At 43.9% G+C, this 9523-nt stretch overlaps 1 non-coding gene across 1 annotated transcript; it reads left to right on the top strand.

Moving 5' to 3' along the window:
* Positions 1-7597: 7597 nt before the first annotated feature.
* Positions 7598-7783, top strand: LOC146863845 (U2 spliceosomal RNA). Its single transcript, XR_014977532.1, has one exon. It is a non-coding gene; the product is annotated as a U2 spliceosomal RNA (small nuclear RNA).
* Positions 7784-9523: the final 1740 nt, after the last annotated feature.

The raw sequence follows: 9523 nt of genomic DNA, 5'->3' as shown, positions 1-9523 counted from the left end.
ACGTGGTAAGAGTATGCAGTAACAACAGAACAACGGGGTAAGAATATGCAGTAGCAACAGAACAATGGGGTACGTATATGCAGTAGCAACAGAACAACGTGGCAAGAATATGCAGTAGCAACAGAACAACGAGGTGAGAATATGCAAAAGAACAACGGGGTAAGAATATGCAGTAAAAACAGAACAACAGGGTAAGAAAATGCAGTAACAACAGAACAACGTGGCAAGAATATGCAGTAACAACAGAACAACAGCGTAAGATTATGCAGTAACAACAGAACAACGGGGCAGGAATATGCAGTACCAACAGTACAATGTGTATAAATATGCAGTACCATCAGATCAATGGGGTAAGAATATGCACCAGAACAACAGGGTAAGAATATGCAGTAACAACAGAACAACATGGCAAGAATATGCAGTAACAACAGAACAATTGGGTAAGAATATGCAGTAACTACAGAACAACAGGGTAAGAATATGCAGTAACTACAGAACAACAGGGTAAGAATATGCAATAACAACAGAACAACGAGGTAAGAATATGCAACAGAACAACGGGGTAAGAATATGCAGTAACTACAGAACAACAGGGTAAAAATATGCAATAACAACAGAACAACGAGGTAAGAATATGCAACAGAACAACGGGGTAAGAATATGCAGTAACTACAGAACAACGAGGTAAAAATATGCAGTAACAACAGGACAACAGAATAAGCAAATGCAGTAACATCAGAACAACGGGGTAAGAGTATGCAATAACAACAGAACAACAAGGTAAGAATATGCAGTAACGACAGAGCAACGGGGTAAGAATATGCAGGAGCAACAGAACAACGAGGTGAGAATATGCAGTAACAACAGTATTTGAACTTTATTTCCTAGAAAATTAAGACTCTGTTGAATTGGCTGCTATACTCTGAGAGGCATATAAAGCAGTGGTGCGTAACAGGATACAGAATATTATCGCCTTCAAGAAAAAAGAAGGCTGTTAGAGCTGTGGAGGTTCTAAAGAAACAACTCCTAAAAGCACAGGCAAGAAACGTGCATTCGCCAAGCCCCCTATTGGTGAGAAGGCATGAAGCCCAGTGAGCAGAAAATATATCATTGACCACTAATGAGACACGCAGCCAAATGCTAGCTATGCAACATCGTCTCTACGATGTCGGCGTTACAGCTCGGGAATGGTTGGCCTTGCTGAGCCACCACAAAATGGAGACTCCATGGGTCCACCAGGTACAAGGGGTGGAGGGCAACCTGTATAACAATGATAGGGAAATAACTGAGGAATTTGTGAAATTTTACGAGACCTTTAATGAAGACCACCACCTATGGATAGCGCCCAGATAGAAGACTGCCTAACTGACATAATTGTACCGGCTCTCTGATGAGGACCGCATGGCCGGGGAGCAGATATCACCCCCCAGTCATGGCTGCGATATCCCAAGTAAAGTCAGGCATTACCCCGGGACCTAAGGCCTCCCCCCGGATTTTTTTAAAAAGCAGGTAGACTAGTGGCTCCCCACTTGCTTCAGCTATACCTAACAGCAAGGAAAGATTGCATTCTCCCACCTGACTTGTGCAGAGCTACGATGGTGGTCATATATAAGAACGGGAAGACCCTATCTCCTGCAGCTCTCATCGGCTGATTTCATTGAGCAATATAGAAACCAAGGTTCTGGCCACCATCCTTCTCACTATACTTAGAAGGGTTATTTCTCCTTTAGTCCATAAAGCCCAATCTGGCTTTATATCAAAACGTTCCACCAAAGGGAATCTTTGTAGGCTCCATAACTGGATGATGGAAGTTTAGACTAGAAAAGATCCTCATCTATTTGTCTTCTTGGATGCCAAAAAGGCATTTGATGTTGCACATTGGCCTTTCATGATACAAACTCTGAGGAGAATAGGGTTTGGACCACTGTTAAAGGACTAGATTGGCCTACTCTACAAGAAACCCTCAGCTGCCATAAGAGTCAATGAAGTGCTGTTATCAGGAGAGGGACTCGTCAGGGCTGCCCCCTACAGTTTGCCTTAACTCTGGAGCCACTAGTGTGTGTGGTTCATGCACACCTAAACATCCAGGGCTTCCAAATTATGGGTTCCCCGATCCCAGAAGAAAAGATCTCTCTATACATTGATGATATTCTGCTATACCTGACCCGTCCAACAGAGAATATCCCTACAGTCCTCAACACCTTTGAACAGTATGGAGCCCATTCTGGGTACACAATAAATTGGCACAAATCTGTTAATTTCCCTATTGGAGGACATTTAGACTTGACATATCTTCCTGGGAGGCTTAGAGTGACTTGGGAGGGATTCAAGTATTAAGGGAACTATGCCACAACCGAGCATGAGGGATGGAAAGAACTTGATGTTAGGACAGTGCTGGCCGAATTTCATATGAACACTGGCTGTTGGAAGAAACTCCACCTAACGATATTAGGTAGGGCAGCGATGTTTGAAATGATCACTCTCCCAAAATGTTTAAACGCCCTACAAAACACATATTACAAAATCCCTGATGACATCTTCGTCAAAATTGATGGTGAACTTAGGAAACTACTGTGAAATGACGGACACCCTGGAATAGCTCTCTGTAGCGCAGTTCATACAATGGGGGATAGCCCTTCGGGATATCGGGGCTTACTACTGGGCATACCATTTATTAGTAATAAATGACTGGGGCCATGTAGATGGCGATCATCCCACCTATACCTTGGAAAGGACACAATATCAAATGCGCCTACACCACCATTATCTCTACGGTGGGAAAGGAACGAGAGGCCTACTACCATCTACCGAATATTTGGGATGGAAACTAAAGTTCACCCAGGAAACTCCACTATGGGTGGGACGATGCCTTAAAGAAATAGGGAAACTGAGGGGTTTGCAGCCTAGAACCATATTGGTATCTCCAAAGTGGGTGACCTGATTAAATGAGTGCCTTGTTGCCCTTTTAATCTCTCCTGACGGCATTTCAACTCCATGACAGACAAAACTATAAATATTTACAGCTCGCTCATGCCCAGAGAGCAGAAAACATCCCCATAGACCTCCCGAAGTATGCTCACTTAGAGGGTAGGTATTTAATGGGAGAGTTACAAGAGAAAACAGTCTCTTACTTCTATAAAACCATTAACAATATTATACCCAAAACCCTATCGAAATTAAGTACCACATGGGAAACATATGTTGGTGAACTAGAAGATTTAGATTGGGAAGTAGCGTAAATGTTCCCACGAGAGGTTGCAACAAAATCTAGATTTGAGATTTATCAAGCTCAAAATCCTACATAGGACTTACTATGACAGAGTCAACCTCCACAAAATAGGTGGAACAGCTTCTCCAGAGTTCCTGGGATGTAGAAGGCATCGAGGGGACTTCTTCCACATACTACGGACATGCCCAGTCATTCACGCATTCTGCCAAAATGTACTTCTGAAACGAAGAGCAAAACTAGGGATGTCACTACCCGAAATATGTGCTTTTAGGTATACCTGATGATCTAGACCACCCACTGATGAAACTAATATTGTGTAATTTGGGCATAGTGGTAGCAAAAAGGGACCTGACCAAACATGGGGGAGCCCCTGACACACCTACCACTGCTGAATGGAGAAGGGGAATGGATCTCTATATGGCAGCAGAAAGAGTAACATTTAAGAGCAGGGGATGTCCGCGTAGGTTGCGTAAAGTGTGGGGTTGCTGGATCACACACTGTGAACTAGATTGCATGATGATGATGATACTGTGCACTAATCTCAATTATTAATGTGAATAAATTTGACTTTCAATGCCCCTCAATTTGTTGATGCACCGATGTTCTTTCTCTCACTGTCCTCATTCACTATTGTGGAAACATTGGAAGTACTTGTGTCCTTCCACTGTTTCTTTGTTTACTCTGGGCAACCATTTGTGCCCCTTTTGTTAAGATACACAAAACCCAATAAAAATGTTTTTTTTAAAGCAAGGATGTTTTAGACCATAATTAATTCGCGAAAGAATCCCCCCCTCCCATTTAGACATTGAAAAACAGTCAATTTGGTTGCATGTGGTCCCTCACATCTGAAGGTCCAAGGGCCACTACATTTGCTGCACTGTTTTCTTTTTTATTTACTTTACCTACAGTGAGCAAGGTCATTTACACATGTTATTATAATTCAACAATTAAATCAAATATTGTCCAGTCACAAAAACTACAATTGATGAAGTGATGGGATTGGCCATATTGCTCAATTAAGAAGACTTGTTTGTTAAACATTCCTATTCAGTAATTACTACAGGTGCATTCCTAGTCATAAACTGCTGAGAATGTTTCCCATACACGCATTTGAAAGAAATATGCAAGTGTCCCCGAATGATTCACCTGTGATTGTCCTATGAGAAACTGGATCACAAACAGGTGCTTTATCCATCAAAGTTTTCAGAGTTGATGACTGAATTTTACCCCATTCCAATTCTGACATCTCTAGTCACAGTTCTTCAGACCAGTCATTGAGACAAAGATCTTTATAGGATTCTGACCAATCTCATAGTACTAAAATGGAAGTCAAATGAGAAGTTCCTTTAAAAATTGCCCACTTAATTAATAGATTTATTGCTACATTTGTAATAGCTCTATAGGAAATTTGATGCAGTTTGGGACAAAACCATACAAACGGTTTACACAAGCATGAGCAGATTTGAAATGCAAATGTAAGGTGGATCCTGCTTAAAAAAGGCCCCATTTTTGCCCCCTTTCCTATTGCATCTCCTCTTGTCCAGTGGGTCAGAGAATTCCCAATGGTCCAGCAGTCACACAACATACTCGTAAATGTATACTCAGAACCCACGGTCGTATTATTGTCACTGTTATTAATATTATTATTTTTAGTCAGTGCACGTTCACAAATATTGGAGCAATGATCAGCCTAAGGTGCCAGTGCCTTCTGAAATGCAGCAAAGCAGGGCTGGCTTTAGCACTGGGGCGCCCGGTGCGACAGTGTTTGTTGGTGCCCCCCTCCCCCATCCGTGGTGGATGTGGTGACCACTTCCACCGCGGAATCCCTCACCACCACCTATTAACAGTGCCCCTCAAGTCTCCATAACCGCTCTCTTTCAGGTGCATTTAATTAGTTATATAGCTTCACTGATACTAGTGTAGGATGTCAGAGCACTTTGCATCACACACAATACACAGAGACAATCAATCATACGTATGTAAATTAGCATATAGGAAATGTTGTATAAGACAGTGGACTATAAGATGTTGGAGTGACATATCATCCATACTGGTAGACGTATAGTCTAAGGGCCCGATTCACAGAAATAACTTAAGACAAAATCCTAAACTTACTACCATTTTGGTATTCACAGAAGGCACTTACTCATTTTGGTATTCACAGAAGGCACTTACTCATTTCGGTATTCACAGAAGTTAGGAGTCCTAACTTTAGGACTCCTAAATGCCTTCTGAGAATACCGAAAGCCTTAAAATTTGGATTTGTCTCAGTTTAGTAGTAGTAAAGTTAGGACTCCTAACTTTAGAACTCCTAAGTGCCTTCTGTGAATACCGAAAGCCTTAAAAGTAGGATTTTTCTCAGTTTAGTAGTAGTATAGTTAAGACTCCTAACTTTAGGACTCCTAAATGCCTTCTGTGAATACCGAAAGTCTTAAAATTAGGATTTTTCTCAATTTAGTAGTAGTAAAGTTAGGACTCCTAACTTTAGGACTCCTAAATGCCTTCTGTGAATATCGAAAGTCTTAAAATTAGGATTTTTCTCAGTTTAGTAGTAGTAAAGTTAGGACTCCTAACTTTACTACTCCTAAACTGAGAAAAATTCTAACTTTAAGACTTTCGGTATACACAGAAGGCATTTAGGAGTCCTTAAGTTAGGACTCCTAACTTCTGTGAATACCGAAGTGAGTAAGTGTCTTCTGTGAATACCAAAATGAGTAAGTGCCTTCTGTGAATACGAAAATGGTAGTAAGTTTAGGATTTTGTCTTAAGTTAGTTCTGTGAATCGGGCCCTAAGAGTGCTTGGCCTGGAGAAACGCAAACTCAGAACTGAAAACAGAACAACATAGTTGGGGGTTCTCTTTAATAATAAGAATCGATTTCTACCCATATAAAATCTTTTTGCAACATTAATCTATGCTTTAATCTACACTATGCAGTGTGCATGCAGTTCTTTGGTGACAGTTAATAATGCACGTTCTATATTAGGATTTACATTTATAAACTGCAAGTAGCAAAAGCATGTCTCTTTTAAAAGCAGTAACCCACTGACCTATTTACATTATAAGCACTTTGTGATCTGCATGGTACACATTAATTGTAGCAGGCATATTGACCTTTTGTGCTATTTTATGATCAGGTAAAACCTCAACTATACAAAACAACTTACTCTCTCCAGGAAAAACATTAATCACTTGAGTTATCTAGACATTTTATCCCTGCTCAGAAATTGCTGGAGGCAAGGAAGGCAGCAGCAGGTGCTTTTAAAACCAAAATAAACTTGCAAACTCAGCACCCCTCAAAGTCAGCACCCCAGATCTCAACAGCCTAGAGCCGGCCCTGAAAAGTGTTGGATAGTCCGAATACTTACAGGCAACCCTTTCCAGAGTTCAGAACCCAGTGACTGAAAGGCCCTTCCCTTGTATGTGCTTTTCTACTCTGAGGCAGAGCGCTCAACAAGTCCCTTATTTGCGTGGCAGCCATTGGTGCCTACTTAGATCTAGAACTACACAAAGGAAGTACAATTATGCTATTGTGGGATTAACAGTGTGCGGTGGTCCAACAAGAACTTGGAAACCTCATATATTGCAGCATAGTACTTTGGGAAATGGGTATGATAAGAAAGTTTGTACAAATTCATCCCATGTATGTAACATGGGTCAAAGAGAACATGCGTAAGAACACACTGGCTATTGGTATTTCCAATAAACACTAGCAGGGGAGGCTCCTCCATTTGAGCGGAGGAGCGATGCCCCACAAGCGCCAGAGCTGAAAAATAAAATGGTAATAAAGTTTATTTATTAACATTTTATTTTTAAGCAACCTGTGACCCGTTCCGAACTAAGTGTCAGGACAGGGCGGGCCAGTGCTGCTGAATGGCAGCAGAAGGGAGCTGTGCGCTTTAAAATACGCATGTCTTATTTGGCTGGCCGTCTAGGGACAGCCAGACATTATCATTTTGAAGTTCTCTAACCTACCTGCCTTAGACTAGAGAAAGCGCAGGCCTCCACGGCTCTTAGGAGCACTGAGAGAGTATGATCTTTCCAATCCTGGCACTGCTCTCACTCATGCTGTGAGAGAAGCACCAGGACTGGGTGATGCAGTATCCTGGTCCGGAGCTTCCAGGAAGAGAGAAGATATCCGAGAGAGGACGACGTCGCGCAGTAGGTTGGTATGGTAAGTCGATTTATTTATTTATTGATTTGTGCCAACCCACCACCCTCGGTACAAGCCAGCCACCCCTGAACACTAGTCAAATTGACAGACTATCTTAGCATTTTCATGTTGGCTCCTATCCAGTCTCACAGGTTTCTTTATCTGTTTGTAGATCATACTTCTCCCCTGTTTGAACCATTCTTAAAAACCTAGGGTATCGCTTCTCTGCCTTTTGGCTAAGATCATATGTAGTATCTGTTCTTATCAATTTAATTAAAATCCTATAGTTCAGTTCAAGATCCCATGGCAAGGTTCAAGATCCTACGGTAAGGTTCAAGGTCCTACAGTAAGGTTCTCGATCCTTCGGTAAGGTTCAAGATCTTATGGTAAGGTTCAATATCCTACGGTAAGGTTCAAGATCCTAAGGTTAGGTTCAAGACCCTGCGGCAAAGTTGAAGATCCTACAGCAAGGTTCAAGATCCTATGGTAGGGTTCAAGATCCTACAGTAAGGTTCAAGATCCTACGGTTAGGTTCAAGACCCTACGGCAAAGTTGAAGATCCTACGGCAAGGTTCAAAATCCTATGGTAAGGTTCAAGATCCTACAGTAAGGTTCAAGATCCTACGGTAAGGTTCAAGATCCCCTCAGGAAGGTTCAAGAACACAGGTTCACAATTCACAGCTACAAGCAGCTCAGGACAATATGTTTTTTGTTTTGTAAAATAATATTGAAGAGCACAGCGCACAAAAGATTAAACAGTATTCATCCCATACCGTATCCATGCAATGCCCTCCCTCACAGCGTGCTTCCCTTCCTAAACGAGTCTCTTCTTCAAGGCAAGGTCCCCTCTGCCTTCAAGAACGCAATAGTGGTCCCTCTTTTTAAAAAAACAGGTGCTGACCCCCTGAATCCTTCTAATAATCGCCCCAATCTCTCTCCTCCACTTTTTGGCCAAGATTCTAGAGGCCCATGTCGCTAGGTGCCTCTCTAATTTCATCGAACAGTCAGAACACCTAGAGCCTAATCAAGCTGGCTTCCGGCCCGCTCACTCAACTGAGTCTGTAATCCTCGCAGTACTGGACACCTTGAGAGAAAACGCAGACAAGGGCGTCCCTCAGGCCTTATGCTCCTGGATCTGTCGGCCGCTTTCAAAACGGTCAACCATAACATTCTGCTGGCCCGTGTTGAACAGGCCGGCATACAGGGTTCTGCATACAGCTGGATCAAGTCCTTCCTTGAAGGCAGAACACAAGCAGTCCGACTTGGTCCTTTTACCGCTCCTAAGATCGCCACCACATGCGGTGTTCCTCAGGGGTCGTCCCTTTCCCCACACTTATTTAATCTCTATTTAATGCCCTTGATTACCTCCTTAAAAAACAGGAAGATTGGGAGGAGCCTAGCGCGCAACCAAGATGGCCGCGTAGGTGCGAGGCTCCCGAGGACCTCCGCAACCTCCTACATTTATCCTGTCTTCATCCTGCATCGGTTGAGGGGACTGTGTCGGTGAGCCTGAGCCGAGGTGGTACCCGTTTCCCGTTTTCGAATCGGACCTCGGGTGCCGGAGTGAGCACCGATTGAAGTTTGCGGCCTACTTCTCTCCTGACCCCGGATTCGCGTTTGGGGGCGACCCAGTGGCAAAGTGAACAACAACGGCGGGCTGGGCCTGGCGAGTCGCGTACCCCACACTTTCGCTTTCACTTTCGCGCCCCCTTACCGTTTTCGCAAGTGGGATCACGGTGCTCTTTGTGTTGGGGTGGCCTCGCTGGGAGACCCTGCCTGCCTGCCTGCTGTGGCCCGCTCTGCCGTCCTGGGGTGGCCCCCCGGAGCTCGTGGCCTTGATTGCTTGCTCTTCACTGCGTGACTGGTGCGGGTGTGAGACCCGCGACGATGGCCACGAAGCAGGATGGGGATCGGTTGAAGGCCAAGTCAACCCGGCGTGGCGCCGCACATCAGGCCAACATCATGGACCGCTACACCCTCCCGAAGGGGTCTCCCGGCGGATCGCACAAGTCCTCTGAGTGCCCCCCGGATGCCCCGGACTTGCCCACGGATCTGTCTTTGCAAGACGTCATGAGCGCCATTGCTGAGATGAAGGCCTCGGTGGGCCAGCAGTTCGACACTTTAGCGCACAAAATCGACGCG

This window comes from Triturus cristatus, chromosome 2_1 (assembly GCF_964204655.1).
Source record: "Triturus cristatus chromosome 2_1, aTriCri1.1, whole genome shotgun sequence".
Lineage (NCBI taxonomy): Eukaryota > Metazoa > Chordata > Amphibia > Caudata > Salamandridae > Triturus > Triturus cristatus.
This window is presented reverse-complemented; position numbering and strand designations above follow the sequence as displayed.